Raw genomic sequence first — 24,935 nt, forward strand, 5'->3', positions numbered from 1 at the left:
TTTTTTTCCACTAATTTAATTTTTTTTTCTTCCCCCTTTGCTCCATAATTTGCTCTTTGACAGCTACCAAGTGGGGAGGGTGAAAGCTACTATGCTTCCTCTCAGACACATGATGCCACCCACCCACATCTTTTTGATCTGCTGCTCATAGTTAGCTATACATTATCCTGAGTATTACCTTTATTATATTTAACACAACAGACAATTGCATCTATGTGATGAAAAAGTTTAATACAAAGCTTTCATACTGTAAATCATCAAAAGATCTGGCTAGCTAGTCTAGCTCACTATGAAATGCCAATATCTCAGTCAATACAGAGGTTTTTTTTGTGATTGTTGCAGCCAAAATGCTTGATTTTGCTGCTGCTTTATTCAGAATTTGCAATGAAACTTGAATTGGTGAAACTGCAATTGCAGTAATTTATTTTGAACAAATCTTTCTTAGTAATGTTTGTTGGTAAATGAGACCTTTTGCGGTAGCTGTACTCATTTTCAATGCATGTGAATCGCAGGGGGCTTTGCCTGAAAGCAAGTTGTAACGATGTCACACAACACATCTTACCCCAAATCCACTGAACTGCAGTCATTTAGAAAAATCACAAGCTCCTCCGAATATTGCGGCATTTGCTTGATTTTGTGTCAATTTCTGTGATCGAGAAAATTGAGAAATCCTGGAGGGAGTGATATCTCCACAGGGTTTTAAATTCAGAATCAGAAAGAAATTCCGAATCAGAAACAGCTTTATTGGTGTATGTTGGTGTATGTTTGCACACACAAGGAATTTTACAGGTGCTTCCAGTACTTACATTAGCTCACATAATTTGCAGATCATTATCACACTGGTTCATTTGAAGCATTATAAACCTGATAAATTGGGCCAGGGATGCTCATGTTTATTTTAATTGGGTCTTAATAATGATAATGAGTCTTTATTGTTCACATATACATTACTGCACAGTGAAATTCTTTTCTTCGCATAACCCAGAATGTTAGGAAGCTGGGGTCTGAGCACAGGGTCAGTCATGATACAGCGTCCCTGGAGCAGAGAGGGTTAAGGGCCTTGCTCAAGGGCCCAACAGTGGCAGCTTGGCAGTGCTGGGGCTTGAACCCCGACCTTCCCATCAGTAACCCAGAGCCTTAATGACCAAGCCACCACTGCCCCCATGTTTCTCTGTAACAGTGATCAAAATGTATCTAAGATAAATATTTAATTAAATTCTATGTATTAATTTATTTATTACAAAAACACTCAAGTTCAAAATTCTGGCATGATCTGCTGCAAATGGTGTGTATCGATCATAATCCTAATGAGCAGGTTAAGTTTGCAGATCTTTATGGGGTCATGACAGGTGCAAGTGCTTAAAGCCTGTAGGAGAAGGGTGTAATGTGGTTATGTTGTTCCACAGTGTCCTCCTGTGTGTGGTGGCTAAAGGACATGGAAAAAGGACGAGGAGAGCAGAGGAGATAATGGATGGTGTGCGATCTGTTTGGCCTCCTGATGCTGATGGATGCCTGTGGCACTTTCCTGCCTCATAATGCACAAACTCACACACACACACACACACACACACACACACACAGGAACACAGTCATACATACACAGGCACATCCCTGTCTCTGCATCTCTCTCACTTTTTCTCAGTCTTTTGGGAAAGTCACTTCCAGGAGACATATTTCTGTCCTCCTGTACAGACAGTGAAGAGGAGGTAAGCCTTAATCAAATTCAGAGTAAGAATCATCCGTCACAGCTTTAGACATCCATTCTGAAGAGGGTGGGAGGGGGGAAGAGTGGGGGAGTGTGAGAGGGAGGGGGAGAAGGAAAGTAGAAAATGGTAGAGAGGACCAGGAGAATAAGAGGTACAGAAAGGAAAGAGTGTCTACAAGGTTGGGGCTTGCTTTCTAATCAATAGCCGTCTTTTTTTTTGTGTGGAAATCAAACATTTATAAATCCTTCTCTAGAGCTAGTGTCTGTACTCAGTGGGGTTTTCCTGTTTGCTGTGCTGCCTCCATTTACTTGTCACCAGTGGCAGGCTAGACTTAACAAGCATCCTCAGTCTCAACAAGGTAAGAGTTCATTTTAAAGCCCTTGTGTGTCGCAATTACACTATTTGATCCTGCTGTAAGAAGCGATTGTGGAGTCTTTTCCAGCAAATATGCTTGCTGGGTTTCTTGTGATAATTGCTCGTCTGTAATTGCTGCACTGAATGGAACCATGCTGAGATGAACAGATTTCTGCATTGTTCCTCACTGATTCACTTTTTACAAAGTTCAGGTTCTGAGTCGAGTGATGGAAACCTTCTACATAGCTCTGTGACAAGGTCTGGTCACATTTCACTGATCTACATTTTCTGATGTATGACCTTTAATAATGTTTGTCTGTTCCTGAATAGAATATTATCAAAAACAGGCAAAATGGGCATAGAAGATGAGTATATGAGTATAGTCATTGTTACTGGTTGTTTTACTAACTGATTACTTTGTAGATCTGTCCTTTTTTAAAATATTGATAACTTGTTTTTATGGAAACTGACTATTTTACTTGCTGAGACTCCTCACTAGATATTCCATGGCCATCATTGATTTGTAAGTTTTAAAGTGAAATCCACTTCAGCACTTTAGATGACATTTTTTTTTATATGAGGTGATGATCATTTTTGTTTTAAATGAATTCAGATACAGGAAATTTCAAAGGTCTGTATCTCCTGTATTGCTTTATATTCCTAGATCTGACAAGAGGGTGTACAAACTTGGGGTTTTGGTATGGCTTCACTTAACCAAACATTCACAAGCTACTAGTTAATTGATGTCACAACTAGTCATATTGAGTAAGACTTTCTTAATGAATCAGCCGAGTACTCACTTTAAAATTAGCTGACATCACACTGGCTCGAATGATTCCTAGGAAGATCTGGAGATGGATTCTAGACAAGACAACACTGTTTGGGTTTAGATGGACTAACCTATGTTGTATATTATATAATATCAGCCTGTTTGTAAGGCGTGGATATTAATCCAAATAGAGGTAAAATCTCTGGAGTGAAAAACTGGTTCTCTTTTTACCCTTAAAGAAAAAAAAAAATCCATCTTGCACACCAATATTTATCATTGATATATGCTAGTCAGTGACATTTGAGGTCTATTTTAGAATGATATTTTGAACTGACGCTAAGCTTTCATCTATGCTTATCTGTCTTCGCGTTGGTTAATGGTTTCAGAAATGACCCGCAATGCCTGTTGATTAGGAATTAGCCCTTGCTTCATCTCAACATAAAGATGTCCTCATCTCTTTGCTCAAAATTTTAATTGTGGTTTAATAATGTTTAATAATATCACTTCATGATAGCTTCCAGGTAATCTTCAAGGAGCTATGTAGTGTATAATTGATTATTCCTCATCACATGAGAGATAGAAACACATTGAGCTTTCAGATTACCAGAGAATATAAATCGAGAGCGTAACTCTGGTGGCAGAGGAAGTGGTGACAGGAAATGCATCCTGGAGCAACTTGGACTCTGTGGATATATATATCCTAGACCTAGAGAAGCGTAGAGCGTTCTTCGGTTTGTCAGTCTGGAGGAACCCTTAAAACCCAGGTTCTGCTTGTAGATTCCCAGAATGTGTTTATACTATATAAGATGGAAAGTAGAACTGCGTTAAGAAGCTAAAAACCTACTTCTCTGAAGGAAATTAGAAAAAAATATGGTTTCATTCAAAATAACGGATAAACCTCAGAAAGCTAGCCCACTTATTACGCTACCTGCACTGCCCATACTTTTAAAACTTGTCTGAAACACAAACTCCTGGTTCTTCCACTATACGGATAAAAACAATAATTATTTAGGCAGGGAAATCATATTTTAAGATCAGGCAGGTGGCTTCTAAATGTGCCATCAAGGCACCATGCCTGACATCACTTCATCTGTCAGATTCCCATTGCCTTCTTGTTGCCATGGCAATACCGTCTGGTGATGCAGACTGTTCGGAGAGTGGTGGAGTAGCATTAGGCTCTGTTCCTTGTTTGGCTTTTGTACTGGTCATCAACCTGACATATCCACTGAATGGTTTTGTTGGCACAGCAGAGACAAAAGTAATGAATGCCAACTCTCTCGGATGTTTGATTTGTGCTGTGTGAGGAGGTAATTGATGGGTGAGTCACTGTCTATCATTTTTTTGAATGCAGAAATACATACAAACCTCACCTCCAGACACTATATTAACCTGATCAGTGTGACACGCCATTAAAATTTAATATTCAACTCTACAATGAATAACTAATTCATGAATTCATGACTTCCCTTTTGTAGTGAGGGTTTTTTCTTTTGGTCACAGAAACCTCCTGTTTACTTCCTGGTTTACTTCCTCTGTGCTGAATGTTCATGTTACCACCTGTCGCTTAAGATCAGTCTCTCAGTGTCTTGTTAGTCAATTTATAGGTATACTACAGTAATTGTAGTGCACTATAGTACACTATGTCTCAATCATCGACTTGTCAATAACTTTGATACGATAGACGTACAGTCACTCCAATGAACCCTAATGAATTCAGAAATGACTCTGATGCTCATGCTCAAGTTCCTTTCTAACACACTTAGCACTGCTTAACTCTATAATATACAGTTATAGAAGAGAAATTATTTAGAATCGCACTATCTGGTGATGCCAAGATGAGGACATGTTCCCTTTTGAGTCTGAATCTTTTCAAGGTTTCTTCCTCATGTCATCCCAAGGAGTTTTTCATTGTCGTCACCACCACCTCTGGCTTACTCACTAAGGATAAATAAAAATTTATATATACGGATTTCTGTAAAGATGGTTTGTGGCAATGCCCATTGTTAAAAATGCTAGATAAATGAAATGGAATTTATTTGAAAATTATAATGAATCTGATATTATGCTCAATTTATCCACCCCAATTTGACGTATTTTAATGGAAAGGGACCACCACACAACCACTGCTGACCAGATATTTTTGGGCGTTGGACATTCTGAGCACAACAGTGACACTAAAATTATAATCACATTGTAGCGTGTGCAACAGTGGTACATGACAGAGGTAGAGCGGTCTGATAAAATGTCTATCACAACAACGGGGCTACACCTGGGGTATGTGGTAAGTTTATCTGATCCAAAGTCCATGAGTACAATATAGGTGAGTGTATATGTAAGGAATAAAACATGACAGGGCGTGCTGTGATAGGCAAAGTTGATTATTTTTCAATAATTACACATCCCAAGGTGTTTTATTTGTCTTATACTACAGCAATACAGTTTCGTAAAATCTTTTTTATTTATTAAAGTTATGATTAATATTTTGGAACATCTGCAAGACCGTTACGTATGGTAGTTATAAATAGTCATCCCTTCACCAGACCCCCCCCCCCCCTTCAAGTTAATAAAATTTTTTAAAAATTGTGCATTAATATTATTTTATGATTTTTCATTCACCTGGACATTTTACTTGTTAGTAAAATGTCTTCCAATATTTTTTATACTTAGTATATATATATTTTGCAGATAGCCTTTAAGAATGGCTTTAACAAAAGAAGAACATTTAAATGAACATTTAAGAGAACGTTTAAAAAGAAAAGAACATTTAAATCATTCTCATGGTTGGGAAGCTGTCGCAAGCTTGCGATGGACTCTAACGGGAAATATGGCAAACACATCACACACACGTCACTGTTGCCAAACTTATTAACAAATGAAAAAAACCTGGAAGTGCTGCGGACCAACCGAGAAGTGGACGTCCACCAATATCCACTGATGAAGGAACAACCGATGTGGTGCTGGCAAGACAGTCCCCTAGGTTTGGAGACTTTTGGGACGACCTGTATTGTCAGAGCTGCTGTTGTAGAGAATTCATTCAATTCAATTCAATTCAGTTTTATTTGTATAGCACTTTTTACAATGGACATTGTTTCAAAGCAGCTTTACAGAAATATCTTAACACAGGATACAGATTTTATGTGTGTGGATTAATCCCAATTGAGCAAGCCGGTGGCTCTTAAAACTCCCTAAGATGATATGAGGAAGAAACCTTGAGAGGAACCAGACTCAGAAGGGAACCCGTCCTCATCTGGGTAACAGCGGATAGTGTAAAAGTAAAAGAAAGTTCATTATGGTTTGTACATGAAGTCTTTGTTGAACTAGTCCACTGTTCACCAAAGGAGACCTGAGTGCAAACCTGCATGTGGTAATTGCAGTCTCAAGGCCATAGCAGCAACCGTATTCCCAGCAACCACAGCGAGAATGTCTATGTGGAATTGATGTCCAAAAATTCATCAACACCTACTGACCATTCAGAATCGAGAATTCAACAGTGCTGTGGTATTCAGTCTTGTAAATGTTATTATGGATAGTCTACTTACAATTAGTGGTTTTTTTGACAGTGTTTATCATCTTTGCTCTCAGACTTTACTCTTACACTTTCTTTGCTTTGGACCTTAATGTCCAAAGAGATCCTAATTCAAACAGTCTGACTGTTTGAATTAGGATCTAACCCTGTGATAAGGACTTTCACGTCGATTATTTTAACAAAAAGAGAAATTGCTACAGACTGCTGGCTATTTAGGGAGTATTAGTTGAAAAAAAAAAATCTAATGTGTATTACATATACAGTATTATAATAACATAGTCTGACACCAAGTATGCAATAAAACATTTCATTCCAAATTCACCCAAATAAAGAATAGCCTATGCTTGAGTCTCCGTTTAAAAACTTAAATAGTATCGTTATAAAACGATATTATTCTCATGAACTGCTTCATGCAACATTAAAGAAGGTTTTATATATCCGCTACACAAATCTTCCTCAGCCAAATCTTTCAGGTCACATGGCAATACTGGGATACGATACAGGAGTGGTTCATAGTGAGCTCACTTGGTGACAAACATTCAACAACCACAACTGAAGACCTAATTAAACTGGGCTACCCAGACTTCCATTTTTTTTAGATGAATAGATACCCAATAATAGTGTTTTTTAATTAATTTTCTTTACAGAGAACTACCTGCTGGGACATCACAAGCATCAGAGCCTTACCTGATTGCTCTATACTTGAAGCCATGGAACAAGCAGAGAATAAAGTCAGTAGTTGGGTATCTGAGGGTGTCATCTACTGTACAATTAAGTATTGTCTTTGCTTAAGTCGGAGCTAGTCTATATGTTTTATTATATTGTTTCTGGCTTCCTTTTTTTCTGCAACAGACCACCTCGCCACAAAAGCAGAATCGGTCCAAAAATCGATCCAAATCGACAGATGAGGTGCAGCAAGCGAAAAAGGTAATGAAGTCCAGTCTTACATTGCAGGCACCATCTATATGTGCTCTCCACTGAATATCTAACATCTAACAAGAACGCAGTTAGGTTTTTGGTCAAATTGAATGAGATCTCTCAAGATACCCTGTGTGTGGTCAGAGTGTCAAACCGTTTGAGAATAATTTCAATGGCTGTCCAGCACCACCTAGTGTGTTATGTTAAACTTCCCTTGCTATATGTGTGTGTCTATGTGTGAAAGAGAGAGACTACACCAGAGCATGCTTCTGAAATCTCTTTAATGTTCACTCTTATTAATCTTTTGCCTCTTGCCTCAGGCCTTTCACACACCACAGAAGTCTCTTCCAGCTAAACCAGAGACGGAGAAGTTGGAGGTAAGCCATCACACATTTATGGATTTCTGCCACTTTACAGAAAATAAAAATAATAACAGTTAAAAAAAAAATATCACACGGACACAGATGCTGTTCTTGGATTCTCTGTAAACACACCTTCAGCATTCTCCATCTTAGCCTGGAGCGGATTTATTCCAGGCCTTATGTCTGTCTGTTCTCCCTCCCTGTGTGCTTTGGGCTAATGATGTGTCTGTCTTGCAGGCGGACACCGAGGAGCTTAGCGCTTCAACCGAGGAGCTAAAATAATGGCATCACTCAGACTGGGGTTACAGGAAAATTTACATAAATCTACAAAATGCATCTTGTTTATATCACTGATACCACTAATACCATGTCTTCTGCCATAAGATGTGTATTCTTGCATTATTCATTAGTCAGTCAAAACAATAAAATATATCACAATTCTGTTGAAAACGGCGAGAAGTTTGAAGGGATTTTTTCCCCCTAACGCAGATCCTAGCCCTAGTCTAAAATTGTTGTAGGCATGAACCCTGGATTTTATTTATTTATGACGATGAGTAAACAATCATCACTGGATCGTGTCAAATGTTTGTCTGTAATACAAACTGCATAAATTCTCTGCTTGTAATGATCTATAAAGCATTACTTCACAAACCTTTGGTAGTTTTTTTGAAAAAAAAAATCTTTTCACATAATATTTTAGAAAGGAATATGATTGTTCCCATGATGAATTTTGGAACTATTACATCACCAGCATTGTCATGTTGAGTGTTTAAAGCTTGACACTCCCTGGTCTGTTGCAATGGCCAATTATGAAGCATTATTGTTTTAAACTCAGGGATTATCCCAGCACCGTTTCAAGGCAAAAAGCAGTTTGAGGCTCTTGCAGGAGGTAAGTGAAGCTGTGAGGCCTGATAGGCTGTCAAGTCACACACACATCCTCACACACACACACACACACACACACACACACACACTGAAAGCTCCTATCACTGGGACGTTGAAAGAATGACAGCAGGCAACTCAGAAACCTGTGGGGATGCCAATCGTTCCTTTCAGTTCGATATTATAAAAAGTGTCGGCTGAGGTGTTTGAAGTGAAATACGTGCATGGGTCAAGTAAATAAAAAATGGTTAAGTTATCATTTCTGGAAATTATGTTTGGGACAAAGGCTACAGCTTGACCTTCTTTATAATTAACTTAACAGAAGCATTGTGTCTTTCTCCACTGAAATAATTTCCACAACTACTACTTCCCCATTTCCTCACTATTATTCAACACCTCCTATCCAAGAGTCTACAGTGGTGGGCCTGGGTATCTAGTGCAAAATTTCCCAGAAGCTATTCATAACAACAGCCAAGTTGTTCAGCCAAGAGTTCCTGCCAATTTTTACCGTTACACAATCGCTTTTCATGTCATTTAGATGCAATTATTTCCCCATTTTCTCCCCAATTTGGTCACCTGCCAATCCCCACCCACCAGCCAGCTCTCCCCTATCATACAACAACTAACACAGGCTAACACATGTTTCCTTCAAGACATGTGAAGCTAAGAGACAGCTAAGCACATGTTTTTTTAAATGGATGTTCATATTGCGCAACACAGAGCAGCCTAATACACTTAGAAGTGAGCGATATCTGCCCTCTTCCACATATATGAGCTCATAGATTACCCATAGATTGGCTACTGTTGCAGTAATAACCATTATGCCATTCCTCCCACCCATCGTCAGGGTTCAAACTCGCAGTCTCCCAATGATAGGGCAACCACTCAGAAGCCAAATTCATTGTTGAATACATTTCTTGATTGACAATATGGAACAGGGGTCATAAGCTGCTGGACCATGGTAAAATTATTATGTAAATTATTTCACTGAAAGCATCTTATCAATCCAGAGGCTAGGTACAAGGGTCATTAGAATGCCTGAGAGTCATTAGATCAGAAAGAGGAGATTTTCACTTTTCATCAGACACTTTTCATTGTATTTAACCTCTCTGGTCTGATTAGCAGACTGACAATGTGGCTTCTTTAAAAATAAAAAGCCACAGACAAAAACATAATGTTTAAAGACCAATGGATGAAAAAGTATGCGTTTACTTCCCCCACGACAAATTCACAACTGATATGTCTCATATTTTCAGAGTTAATTTTTCAAAGTGGTAACATGAAGCACCACTATGGAATAAACCATAACCACTTCAAATAGTCTTATTTTATCCATAAACTAATGATTAATAGTTAAGAATTAAAAAGTAACTGTTGCTGCCATTCTGTTATTTTATGTACAGGTGCATGTCAAACAATTAGAATATCAACGAAAAGTAAATTTATTTCGGAATTTAATTCAAAAAAGCTCATGGGAATCAAAAATTCAGTATCTCAAAATATTAGCATATTAAAAAAATAAATAATATTTAATAATAATATTAAATATTATATTAATATTATTTAATAATATTTAATTTTAATATTTTATTAAAATATTAGCATTTGTGTGAAATTCTGCCCTGTGGGACTCTTTCTCGAGCTCCTATCTACTGTGACTGAGTACACAAAACAATGCTGTCTTTCCCAAATCAGGGAACTGTTGTTTATATTTGACCAACAACAGCCAACTTATTAGATTTACATCAGTTCCTGGGTTTGTTACATTCCCCCAAAAAATCATAAAAGTTCGCTGGACATGCTATCAGAATGAACTACAAATCTGGGACGTGGTCAAAATGGGGTAAGTTCCATTATAATGACTGTTTGATTTTCTGGGAAGCTTTTCTATTAATAATGAGAGAATACTGTTTGATTATTTAAGAATGAGAAGAAACAAGCACAACGGTCATCTTGTGCACAGTGCATGGTTTGCATGATCTATATGAAGCATATGAAATCAGAAATGCATGCGCACCACTGTTAACTTGTTTCTCACACAAAGACTGAGAAAAAAGAAGCAAAATGTGTCTTCTTGTCTAGTGATCACATTTTTTAAAATGTAGTTAAGGTGGGAATTTTGCCCACAAGCTTTGCTTTCAAACTCCATATGAAAGTAAACCCTCATGCTTGCATTCAAATGCACATACCTTAGCAAGACGTTTTCTGGCAAGCGTTCAAAAATAAAAAAACCCTGAATAGTGCACCCACTATTCGTACTTGTATTCATATCAGTTAAGAACACGTTATTTGTTATCATCCCTAATAGAAAGTAAGACAATGTATTGACTAAACTGTGCATGTGCTTAGTACATGCATGCACATTAAATCGAGCTTGTCTGGAAGATTACAAGCCGGTTGATTGGAATGAGATCATCAACCTCACAACGTATGCGTCTCCTTTCACAGGTGCCATTCTGAGTAATGTACTCTCTGAACTGTGCCATTTCCAAATGAAATCAGGGGAATTTCAGTGCAATAAAAGAGACAAAACAGGTGGCATATAATCCAGCTCATTATTCTAAATTATTCATTAAGGCCTTCAGAAATTCATTACCACAAGAGATTTACTCAGTAAATGTAATGAATATTAGGATGCTTGCTGAAAAAACACCTAAATCCTTTTACAGACTTGCACTTTTGTCTAGACTACAGATGATTACAGAAGGGTAAACAAAATGAAACAAAATTTTTCCTATGAAATCTAGAAGAAAGAAGTTAATACATATTCAGCCTGCTAAAATATCGTCTGGGGCTTTAAAGTGAATTGGTAAATAATCAGTATTTGCTTCTTTACATACTTGGTGTTGATACAGTATGTACACCATGCATGATAATAATAATAATTATTAATAATAATAACTCCTTAGATTTACATAGCACTTCTCTAGGCTTTTCTAGGCCTGCAGTAACTAGAGCTTTATAGTAGCCTGCTTCACATCTATCTGCCCTACCATTGCAAGACTGCGAGTTTGGATCCTGACGATGGGTGGGATGAATGGCATATTCTCTCTCCCCTATCAATCACAGCAACACCAGCCAGGGACACTTCTAACTGTGAAATAAATTCTGCAAACCATGTTACTTGCTTCGCTTCAGTGGTGACCTGTTGAAACTCATAATGCTCTTAAAGGAATCACTACTCAAAGAGCTGTTAACACTCTCACTTGCTTTGGCCACACCACAAGATGTATATATTGAAAATATAAAAAATGATGAATTTCACAGAAAAAAACAACCTTACGCTACCAGATTTGCCTAAAATAAAACAACCTTACGCTACCAGATTTGCTTAAAATAAAACAACCTTATGCTACCAAATTTGCCTAAAATAAAACACTGCACACTTTCAGACTCTATGGAATCTATGGAAGCCCATTTCTGCCAGGTAGAAAAGAATATGCATAGCATATTTCTCTTTATTTTTGGCACCAGCAGTATGTCAGAATTCTAATTTATTCGCTTATATTATGACTTACGACAAAATTTTTATTTACTAACTGTTAGGGGATTGAGAATTGATATCCTGGGACAAGCCCCTAGAAAACTGTTAGGATTTGAGAATAGAGAATCTCTGGCTTGCGATGTTAGCAAAAGAGAAAGAGAACATACACAAGAAAGAAGGCACCCTTGCCCTGCCACACACTTCCCACACCTTGGCCTTGAGAGAGTTTGCCAAATGACACACAGACACACAAAATTCAAATGGCAAGATCTCTGATATATTCAAAGAAAGGCAGAGTATATATCAGGCTTGGCACACAACAGAGACAATGGGTTAACTATTAATTGGCTAGGCGGAAGGGCATATTTGCATGAAACAGAAAACATATCAATGTAAGACAGGAACAACACCATATATGGTTTCTAGGAAGTCTAGGAGTATGAGCAAATGTTATTCAAGAAGGTATGTAAATGCGGGGAAATGGTAGACAAATTAATGCACAAGTAGTGAGGGGCTTCATCCGTCCGCACCTGAGTCAACAGAGAAACAAAGGAACAAAATTTTGACTTATCTCAGAATTCTGAATTAAAGGTAGGATAGACAATGTTTTTCATAAACATTTTTTGTTATACTTGTTGAAAGTCTCTTCACATTCTGATAGCAATCAATAATTAAAGTGTTCTAAATATGAAAAAAATCTTCTGTGGAAGTCTCAAGACCATAAAGTGTTAGTCCAATCATTGCATGCAAGCCGTATGTTATAATAGGGTGGCCTATCTGCCTGTCTACCTATGTATTTGCATCCCTCCACGCACCCTGCTTGTGCATACATCACACGTCATCAGCATTTTCCATGAGGCCATGCAGAGTTGTAGACACATTACTAGAGTCACCGAGCGAGAATGGCAGACAAACATCAGCCACCTTTTACAGTTCCTCCTCAACCAACAACACCAGGCACAGGAAAAGAAAGTAAGAAAAGAAAGACAGTCTTAGAAACTGCTACGACAAAAAAACCATCTGGAACAAGAAAGAGGTCAAACCTGAGTTAAATTGGTGACGTTTTGCAGACTCTGCTTTGTCTGTGCACGTTCATGTGTTTTGCAGGAGGTGTGGCTTTGTAGAGAGCTCTGAGGATAGGGTGGGATATTTTCCCCTTGTATGCTCTCAAAGCTAGCTTGCTATTGCTAGCCTCTACGAAGCTGTACACAATAGCTTTAATATATCAAAATTTGGACTTATCTCAATTCTGATGTACTATCTCAAAATTTTTATTCATTTTCTCAAAATCTGGACTTATTTCAAAATTCTGACTGCTTATCTCAAAATTCTGACTTATTGCCTTAAACCATCGGATGTTTCTCAAAATTTTGACATATTATCTCAAAATGATGACTTATTTTCTTAAAATCTGGACTTCAAAATTCTGACTTCTTATCTCAAAATTCCAAAGTATTATCTAAAAGTTTTGACATTGTATCTGACTGATTCTAATCTCAAAAATTCACTTATTATTTCAAAATTTTGATTTCTTATCACAAGATTTTGATTTATTATCTCAATATATTGACTTATCTTAACATTCTGACATTATCTCAAAAGTTTTAAGTATTTTACTAAGATCCTGGTGTATCATCTCAAATGTTTGACTTATTATCTCACACTCTGGTGCATTACCTGAAACCTTTGACTAATTAATTTAGAATTCTGACTTCCACACATTATCTCAAGATTTTGTCTTATCAAATTATCAAAAAACATTTGAAAGCCTAAGTGAAACTTTTGAGATAATATATCAGAATTCTGTCATAGTACTGATGCAAAAAAAGGAAAAATTGTTATCCATCCATCCATCCATTCTCTGTACCGTTTGTCATACAGGGTCACGGGGAACCTGGAGCCTATTCCAGGGGGCATGGGGCACAAGGAAACACCCTTGACAGTGTAAAATTTTTATGCAATATTGTTATTTGGTTATAGTGGGCTCTTGAGGCATATTAATCCATCCATCCATCCATCTTCTACTGCTTACTCCTTTTCAGGGTCACAGGGGAACCTGGAGCCTATCCCAGGAAGCATCGGCACAAGGCGGGGTACACCCTGGACAGGGTGCCAGTCCATCGCAGGGCACAATCACATACACACTCATACACCCATTACGGTGTATCCGGTGTACGGTGTACCCATTACCTATGGACGCTTTAGACACACCATGCATGTCTTTGGACTGGGGAAGGAAACCCCCGCAGCACGAGGAGAACATGCAAACTTCACACACACACACAGGGCCACAGTGGGAATCGAACCCCCGACCCTGGAGGTGTGAGGCAAACGTACTAACCACTAAGCCACTATGCACCCGGCATATTAATGGTGTTCTTTATTTATTAAAAGATAATATTATTAAAATAATAATATAAACCAATATATAAAATATTTAAAGAAGCCTTTTAGGTGTTCTATTACTGTAGTGCTTCAGATTCATAAAAACAAATAAGCCTTCAGTTTCACCTTCCTTTATGAGACACCAACAAAATAATCTAAATATTGACCACCTGTGGATTCTATCTACTGCAGTCCATCATTGAATTATGCGTGCTTCGAAGATGTTATGGAAACAGCATACGGGAACATTTCTCTCCATTTTGGGTCAGATTTTAGTGACCCCATTTATTTCCAGAAAAGCTGTTCTTTTGATGACTCACTGCAGAAGATACATGAGAGAGTGCTACTTGTCACCAAAACATATTGCATAGAATTGTCATAAACCTGCATAGTTCTCCTAATGTGCAATTTCATCGGGTTATTTTAAGAAATTGTAGTGAGACTAGGCTGTGGTGGGCTGAGCACAGACACACAGGAGGCCACTTAGGTGCAAAACCTAGTGCTTTTTATTTAAAAAGTGTCTGGAAAGTGGGGGAAAGGAGAGTGGAGTGTGCTGTTCTTTCAGCACCCTGGCCGCAGTCGCGGGTGGAGCATTCTTTCCCTTTTGTGCGCGGGACACCAGCCCACCGTCACAAAAATATGTAAATTTGTATAATAAATTTTATTGGTTATTATTTGCAGGTAATGCTCCTTGTTGCTTTTGAGAGACCAATTATCTGAAATTGCTGTACATGATGTGTTGTGCTATAGCACTATTCTCATCCACATATCCCATATCCCATCTCTCTCTCTCTCTCTCTCTCTCTCTCTCTCTCTCTCTCTCTCTTTCTCTCTCTCTCTCTTTCTCTCTCTCTCTCACCCACACACAAAATGCATGTATGGTTGAGCTTTGCTTTAATAAGCAGATCTATGGCTATTGACTTGCTTATTTGTAATATTGTTGAGATTCTCCTTGAGAGGCTTTAAATTGGGATAATAATGGTTATCAGTTTCACTCCCACACATGTTTTATTGCATCATTCATCATCATGAATCATGGAATTGATTCAACTGTCTTCATGTTTGGACAGTTCTTTTAAAGTGCGGTCTGCATTTGAAAACATTGAAAAATCTGTATTTTTGTAACACATTCAGCAGATGGGGCAAAATGCAGTAGCATGGACAGAAATGTATGCAAACAAGTCCAAGTGCAAACTCAAATCTGTACCCAGTAAACATTTTAAATATGATACGCCAATGTTCAGAGGCAGACGATAGAGGTAATCCAAAACTGAATACCAAGCAAACAAGCCAAGGTCAATAAAACACACACGGCATACACAAATACTCACTGAGTAAACAACAAGATTTTGGAAAATCTGATGCCTGAGTGGAGAATACAGTGAGGGAAAAAAGTATTTGATCCCCTGCTGATTTTGTACGTTTGCCCACTTACAAAGAAATGATCAGTCTATAATTTTAATGGTAGATCTATTTGAACAGTGAGAGACAGAATAACAACAAAAAAAATCCAGGAAAACACATGTCAAAAATGTTATAAATTGATTTGCATTTTAATGAGGGAAATAAGTATTTGACCCCCTCTCAATCAGAAAGATTTCTGGCTCCCAGGTGTCTTTTATACAGGTAACGAGCTGAGATTAGGAGCACACTCTTAAAGGGAGTGCTCCTAATCTCAGCTTGTTACCTGTATAAAAGACACCTGTCCACAGAAGCAATCAATCAATCAGATTCCAAACTCTCCACCATGGCCAAGACCAAAGAGCTCTCCAAGGATGTCAGGGACAAGATTGTAGACCTACACAAGTCTGGAATGGGCTACAAGACCATTGCCAAGCAGCTTGGTGAGAAGGTGACAACAGTTGGTGCGATTATTCGCAAATGGAAGAAACACAAAAGAACTGTCAATCTCCCTCGGCATGGGGCTCCATGCAAGATCTCACCTCGTGGAGTTGCATTGATCATGAGAACAGTGAGGAATCAGCCCAGAACTACACAGGAGGATCTTGTCAATGATCTCAAGGCAGCTGGGACCATAGTCACCAAGAAAACAATTGGTAACACACTACGCCGTGAAGGACTGAAATCCTGCAGCGCCCGCAAGGTCCCCCTGCTCAAGAAAGCACATATACATGCCCGTCTGAAGTTTGCCAATGAACATCTGAATGATTCAGAGGACAACTGGGTGAAAGTGTTGTGGTCAGATGAGACCAAAATGGAGCTCTTTGGCATCAACTCAACTCGCCGTGTTTGGAGGAGGAGGAATGCTGCCTATGACCCCAAGAACACCATCCCCACCGTCAAACATGGAGGTGGAAACATTATGCTTTTGGGGGTGTTTTTCTGCTAAGGGGACAGGACAACTTCACCGCATCAAAGGGACGATGGACGGGGCCATGTACCGTCAAATCTTGGGTGAGAACCTCCTTCCCTCAGCCAGGGCATTGAAAATGGGTCGTGGATGGGTATTCCAGCATGACAATGACCCAAAACACACGGCCAAGGCAACAAAGGAGTGGCTTAAGAAGAAGCACATTAAGGTCCTGGAGTGGCCTAGCCAGTCTCCAGACCTTAATCCCATAGAAAATCTGTGGAGGGAGCTGAAGGTTCGAGTTGCCAAACGTCAGCCTCGAAACCTTAATGACTTGGAGAAGATCTGCAAAGAGGAGTGGGACAAAATCCCTCCTGAGATGTGTGCAAACCTGGTGGCCAACTACAAGAAACGTCTGACCTCTGTGATTGCCAACAAGGGTTTTGCCACCAAGTACTAAGTCATGTTTTGCAGAGGGGTCAAATACATATTTCCCTCATTAAAATGCAAATCAATTTATAACATTTTTGACATGCATTTTTTTCTGGATTTTTTGTTGTTGTTATTCTGTCTCTCACTGTTCAAATAAATCTACCATTAAAATCATAGACTGATCATTTCTTTGTAAGTGGGCAAACGTACAAAATCAGCAGGGGATGAAATACTTTTTTCCCTCACTGTACGCTAAAAACGTGTTTCCTGTGAAATGTATTAAAAACTTAGGCACTCAGGTGACAAAGACCTCTGGTGCGGAATTATGGTGACCTGATGTGATAATTTGACTGTAGTATCTACTGTAGTGGGGCACATGACAAGATTTATACAGTATGTTGAAAATGTAAGAGGTGATAATGCATTTCACAGATTTTTGTCTCTGCTAGACCGACCTTTTAGATTTGCCAAGAATAAAACACCACACAAAAACACAGAAAACATACACTTTCAGATTATGCTCACAAATCTATTGAAGCCCAATTCTGATTTATCCGCTCAAAATTGTGACATATTTTCAAAAAGTTTTGACATCTTATATCAAAATCTGATGTATTATATAAAAAATTCTGACGTATTATCTCCAAATTGTGACATACAATGGGTAAAATAAATATTGAACGTGTGAACATTGTTTTCAATAAATATATTTCCATTGAGGTTATTCACATGAAATTTTCACCAGACTTTGGTATTAAGTCAAGAAATCCACACATATAAAGAAATACGGACATTAAAGTCAATAAATGAAGTTATGTGTAATAAAGGGGAATGACACAGGAAAAAAGTATTGAACATGCTAACTGAAATTTAATTAATACTTAGTGGAGAAGCCTTTGTTTGTAATGACAGCTTCAAGACGCTTCCTGTATGAAGAAATTAATGGGCCACAGTATTCAGTGATTTTGGCCCATTCTTCTAAACATATTGTCTTTAACATTTGTTCAATTGGATTCAAGTCAGGTGATTGACTGGGCCATTCTAACACCTTGATTTATTTTCTCTGAAACCAATCAAGAGTTTCCTTTGCTGTATGCTTTGGATCGTTGTCCTGCTGGAAGTCCACCCACGTCTCATCTTCATCATCCTGGTGGATGGCAACAGATTCTTTTCAAGAATCTCCTGGTAAAGGGCTCCATTCATCGTTCCTTCAATTATATGAAGTCTGCCAGTACCATGTGATGAAAAACAGCCCCACACCATGATGCTTCCACCTCCAAACTTCACAGTTGGTATAGTGTTTTTAGGGTGAGGTGCAGTGCCATTTCTTCTCCAAACATGGTGTGTAGTATGATGGCCAAAAAATGGAGTCTTGTAGGGTGAGCGTGAGCAGTGGATTGCATTGCGTATTGTTTTCTCTGTGACGATGGTACCTGCTGCCTCCAAGTGTTTCTGGAGCTCTTTCCGAGTGGTCCTTGGCTCTTGGGCTACTCTTCTGACTAGTCTTTTGACTCCCTGGTCAGAAATCTTGCGAGGAGATCCTGTGCGTGGCCGGTTGATAACAGTGATGTTGCTTCCACTTGTAGATAATGGCCCCAGTGGTGGTTATTGGAGGATTCAGAAGTTTTGAAATACGTCTTTATCCAATTCCATCAATATGTTTTGCAACAATAAGCTTGTGAAGGTCTTGGGAGAGTTATTTGCTTTTACCCGTCATGAGATGTTTCTTGTGTGACACCTTGGTAACAAAAAGCCTTTTTATAGACCAATAATTTACTAACCCAGCTGATATTAATTTGCACAGATAGGAGGTATAATTACTTATGGATTTCAGCTGGTTCCTTGCCTTACATTGCCTTGGAGAACTGACTTTTCTTAGTGTGTTCAATACTTTTTTCCTGTGTCATTCCACTTTATTACACATAACTTCATTTATGGACTTTATTGTTGTGAATTCTGTATATTTCACAATTTCTTGAGTTAATACTGATGTCTGGTGAAAATTTCATGTGAATAACCTCACTGGAAATATATTTACTGAAAAAAATGTTGACGCGTTCAATACTTATTTCCTCCACAATATATAAATTACACATTATATCAAACTCTGATGTATTATATCACAATTTCGACATATTATCTCCAAATTTTTTATATATTTTCAAAAAACTTGCCATATTACTTTACTTTATTATTCAGTCATAACTAAAAAGTGGTCTTTGGTCTCACCGCATGTACACAAAAACAGACTTTACATAGATTCACAACAACACCAAATAACAATGTATACGAAAACATGTCATCATCATAACATCATGCCACAATATACTTCATTAAAAATAGTATTATAAAAACCTTAAAAAATGGTTTGGCCAGTATGAATTCAGAACCCAATAGATCAGCTGCTGAGTATAGTTATTGCATGTACCTCAAAGGATTTTTTTTGTACCTTGCTTTTATTATATCAAAAAATTCTTACTTATAATCTCATGATTTTGACTTATTATCTAAAAATTTTACTTATCGCAAAGTTCTAACATATTGTCTAAAAATTATGACTTATGACCTCAATATTTTGTGATATTAAGTAAGAGTTTTGAGATACTAAGTCAAAAATTGACATACACCTTGTCTATGTCTAGCTTACTCAGCTAGCTAATGCCTTACCTGTACACTTTTCCACAGTTCGGATGTTGAGCTGTGAAATGTCGATCTCTTCACTTGGCAGATCATTATCATGCTGTTTCCTTTGAAGCATTTAAAAGTGAAGATAGTTGGGCTGATCATCTGTCTCCACTGTCTCAGACATTGCTACTGCTGCTGAGTACACTTTAAGTATAGACCTACACCAGGAAGTTGATTTATTTTGAATGTGTTACTTAAAATTTGCTCATTCTGTTTGTTCATTGGCTTACAGTCTTTCACGGTTATCAAACATAAATATAGGAAACTTGAATATTTTATTTTATTAAAACCTCAAGTAAATAGCAAACCATGTATTCAAGTACTGTAATGAGAGTAATATAATTCATTACATTTTACCCCTGACTATCACTGAGCACACACATCTTCTCTGTACATTTCCTTTTATTTATCTGGACTGGTTTTTCTGGGGCTAATTGGCCCCATGTGATTGTGTGCACAAGGGCAGTGTGGTCTGAGGTCTGCTGCTCTGCAGGATGAGGTAATGTAACCCATGAAAAGCAAAAAATGTGTGTCCTCTTGCTCTGCAAACATCCTCCAGACAAGAGAAAGAACATAAAAGTGACTTGTTTCAAATATTCATTTAGGAATGTAGGTCAAATATGGGGTTGAAACAATAAGTGCAAATAGTACAGGAAGCTCGAACACTTGTTTGAGGACATGGTTTTATTGAAACAGCACGCTCTGGGTGTTGCCTGTTTTTTTTTTAATTCTAGACAGCAGAAAGGTCAGAAATACAGAATATAACAATATATATAGGGGGTAATAATTAAGGGGTAATAATGAATTGTACTTTAGTACTATACTTAAATATATTTTGGCATATTTAATGTTACTTGAATTGAATATACTTAATTATATTTCCAAAAAAACCCCAATCCCATTTACTCCTTACATTTTTATTTAGACCTTCAAAGTATTACAAATCACAAAGGTCTCTTCTTCTTCTTTCATCCAGCCAAAGACTGTATGCTATACATCAATCGAATGGGTTCAGTTTAGCATCCAATCAAGTCTACATTTACATTTATGGCATTCGGCAGATGCCCGTATCCAGAGCGACTTATAGAAGTGCTTTAAAGTCTCTATCAATAAATACAGCCTGATCCTGATTCACTAGGTCACAGACTAAGAATACCATCAGTCTAAAATCTCTGTTGGGGAGGTAATATAGTAAGAAAACCACACAGACAACATTTTTTCTTTTTTATTTAAAGTGCTAATTTAAGTACTTTAAGGAAGAGGTAGGACTTTATACAATGTTTGAAGTATTGAAGTTGCTTGTATTTCCTAATTTTTGCTTGTATTTCCTAATTTGTAAGTTGCTTGGATAAAAGCATCTGCTAAATGAATAAACGTAAATGTAAATGTAAATGAAGACCGCCAGTGACTCAGCTGTTTGGACATTTAGGGGAAGTTCATTCCACCACCTAGGTGCCAGAACAGAGAAGAGTCTTGATGCATGCAGAGGCAGACCTGCCATGAGCGAGTTGCAGTCTAGTCTCAAAATGACAAGGGAATGAACAAGCACCTCAGTGGCCTGTGTGGATAGAAATGAATGAATCCTTCTGATCACATGAGCAAAATCAACATGAGCGTGTCAGATTAGTAATGTGAGAGGAAAACTACAGTTGACTGTTCATGGTTACCCTAAGTTTACGTGCACTGATGAACTGATGTAGAAAGTTCACTGATGTAGAAAAAACTATCACGAATCATTCCAACTCATCATCTGCAGTGACCTTCTCATGCTATACAGTGTAGAGAGTGCTACCACTGTCCATGTCCATTTGAATAGATATAGAAGATGAGCGTCCCTGATCCTACCTCAGTAAAACAAGGTAGACTCGTATAACAAAGACTCGTATAAAATGAGATCTCTCCATGCCTCCCTAGAAATCAGTAAGTCCATCTAATTAGAAAAATCATGTTGAGGTAAGTTTTGCTGTTTTGCTAACAGTAACTTATTTTGTTTAACTAAGTTAGCCCATTTTTTTGTTTGTTTGTTTGTATGTTTTTGTTTTGTTTTTGCTAATGCCAGGTTAGACTAGCATCGATTCCAGTAGCTAACAAATTGGCTAGACAGAAAGTCAAATTTTAGTTGTTTATCTGACATTTTACTTCTGAGTCATTCATTAGCGAACTACGTAGTGTTAGTCATGCATATGACTAATGAACTTACCGAGATATTGAAGGCAAAGCAGAAAATCATCTTCTAAACAGATTTAGATAAGTAATAAATAAAGAAATAAGTTACTTTTCTATACAAAAAAATGACCAACATAATTTCATTCATTTCATCAAGTATCAACCTTTTTACTTTTACTTGAGTAAATTTTTTCCATGGGTATGTCCACATTATCTATTATCTATACTTTTACTTAAATATATTTTCCAGCAATGAAATGAAACAACTCTGCCAATGTACCCGTGAGAATACCATGTCAAGCATACTCACCTCACTACCCTGTATTCCCAGCCTAGCCCAAGCTGTGCAATTCACAGCGACATGTGCTAAAATAATGTAAGTAGCTATTGTGATATTTTACCATAATCTCAGCTGAACTCTATTCCTCAGGGTACATTTCAAATACCCAGTGTGACTCACTTACAGCATTGTGCAAACATATATTTACTGAACTGTGCTTTGATTAAACTTCACATCTACAATATATCATCAACCCGAGATGTTTTGTGATTAGGAAGGGCTTGTGCTGTGTGTGTCTGACTAACTTCCCATGAGAATGAAGCGTAATGTGGGAATTTGTTCTGCTACTTCTTGATTACAACAACAGCAGACATTTCAGCATATTCTTATGCAGAATTTGAGGCCAGATTAATTTGGCTTTGTTATACGAAGGTGAACCTGACACTCTAAGAACAATACCTTCCTATCCAACTTCCTACTGCATTACTTGAAGATAAGGAACCATTTGATTTCAGCAATATTCAATTTGGAGAAAATTCTCTGTTTTGTGGATTTTTCTTACATGAATTTTTGCTGCATAAATGGAAGTGTTTTATAAAATCCACTGACTACTATTTAAAGGGTACTCCCTAATAATAGGAGCAGAATCACCAGATAATAACCAATCACCAGCTTAAAGATGGTACATGCCAATCATGATGTGATCGACACATTTAGGAGCACTCTTAAGCCACTGTAAGCCATCCTGATTAATGAGATGTGTGCATGGGCATGATTTTAAATTTTATAACAAATATTCCCATAAAGATAGTTATTTGACATTATTATTGATAGATAATAGCTGCAGTAGTAATTATGTAAAGAGGTTACATGGGGGCACAGCAGGTAACATTGCTGCCTCACAGCTCCAGGAATCATGGTTCAGTGCTGACCTGTTCCTGTCTGTCTGCCCTGTCATGTATTCTCCCCATGTTTGTGTCAGTTTCCTCCAAGTTCTCCGGTTTCCTCCCACCCAGTAGGTGGACTGGCAAAGATAAATTGCCCCAGGTATGAATGTACTGTATGTGTGCTTGGTGCCCTGAGATGGACAAGTATGGCATATAGAGTAAGGTGTATTCCCAGGATAGGCTCTCATTCCACTATGACCATGGGCTTTTACTGAAAAGGAGTGAGTGAATGAGAACCCCACCACTAAGTCCACAGAAAAACTGAATGAATTGGTAGAAATGCCAGGAAATGGATTCGAAATGGAGTATGGCATGTAAGTTCGGGCTCTGACAGTTACTCTACTTCAACTACATCATTCAAGTTCATAATGGTCTCTGGTCTCAACCAGAGATGGGGGTATTGTAGGGGTTTTGTACCTGCTCAGAATATTTTCTAATTTTCTAATATTTTGTAACTGAATTTAAGCTCTAGCCTAGCTAGCCTAGTTTAAACCAGTGCAATGCATAAGGGTTATTTTTGTGTCCCAACCAGATGCCTTATGAAACCTTGCAAGCTTTCTGGAAAAAAAAAAAAAAAAAAAAAAGTGAATACTGCACCTTAAATCCTATTCGTTTTAGTATTTGTATTTGTTTAGAACACATTAACTGTTCATTCAGAATAACATATTCAAATTCATTTACATCCCTAATATACATTCATGGAAATAGTTAGGACCAAGTTTAGTCTTATGCTTACAGTTAATTTGCAAACATGTCTGTGTATATGCTTTGGTTATCTGTCCTGATTGTTGAGCTGCTCCTGTCTCCTGCTGATTATCAGCTTCTGTGTCCTGCTGGTCAAACACTTGCTCCTATTAAAAGCATTGAAATAGTCTGCTTCAGATCTTTGGTAATCTATAAAGAAAAGGTTGAATGCTTTAGAACTAAATGTCACAGGCTAGGTGTAAGGCTATTTAAAGAAAGAAACATATACATTAAGTTCCACTCACCAGCAGGCTTCCATGCAGCTGGTTGCCTACCTACATGTCCATCCTGATGGGAACATGGATTTTCTTTCAACCATAGTGTTTAAAGAACAACTACCATGTATTAGTGCTCATGATGATTGCTGATTTGCTTACATGCTGTGAAGTTTATTAAATAGCTAAGAACTTACACGCTCACATTTTCTAGCTACAATCGCTTTCATTTGTAGTCTTTTTATCTAACTTACTATCATAACTAGCTTACCTTATTATAGAGCTAATGTTATCTTCCAGCTTTATTACACATAATAAACCTAGCTTAGGGGTGTAAAGCAATTGTACTGTATCTATATCTATATATCTGATATATATCTATATATCTGTATCTATATCTACAGATGCTGTGAAAAAGTACTTGCCCCATCCTGATTTCTTCTGTTTTTGTGTATATCTCATAGTAAATAGTTGTAGATCTTCAAATGAAACACAACATAAAACAAAGGCAACCTGAGTTAACACACAATACAGTTTGTATTTATTTACTTTTTTATTGAAGTAAAAAAACCCAAAACATTATCCAAAACCTATCACAATGTGAAAAACTAATTGCCCCCTTTAATTACAATCTGGTTGTGCCACCAAACGCTTCCGTTAACTGGAGATCAGTATTTCACTTACTTCGAGGATTAGAACTCACTCCTATGCTTTGCAAAAAAAAAATTAAAAATGGTTGTAATTATTAAACAGTTAATGCAGTAGTTTT

General features: G+C 37.6%; 1 long non-coding RNA gene across 1 annotated transcript; it reads left to right on the forward strand.

Annotated features, from left to right (window-relative positions):
* The first annotated feature begins 880 nt into the window (after window positions 1–880).
* Window positions 881–7,951, forward strand: LOC128622270 (uncharacterized). The gene is made up of 5 exons (XR_008388371.1): window positions 881–2,064; window positions 7,003–7,086; window positions 7,208–7,282; window positions 7,594–7,650; window positions 7,873–7,951. It is a non-coding gene; the product is annotated as an uncharacterized LOC128622270 (long non-coding RNA).
* Window positions 7,952–24,935: the final 16,984 nt, after the last annotated feature.

This window comes from Ictalurus furcatus, chromosome 18 (assembly GCF_023375685.1).
Source record: "Ictalurus furcatus strain D&B chromosome 18, Billie_1.0, whole genome shotgun sequence".
Taxonomy (NCBI): domain Eukaryota; kingdom Metazoa; phylum Chordata; class Actinopteri; order Siluriformes; family Ictaluridae; genus Ictalurus; species Ictalurus furcatus.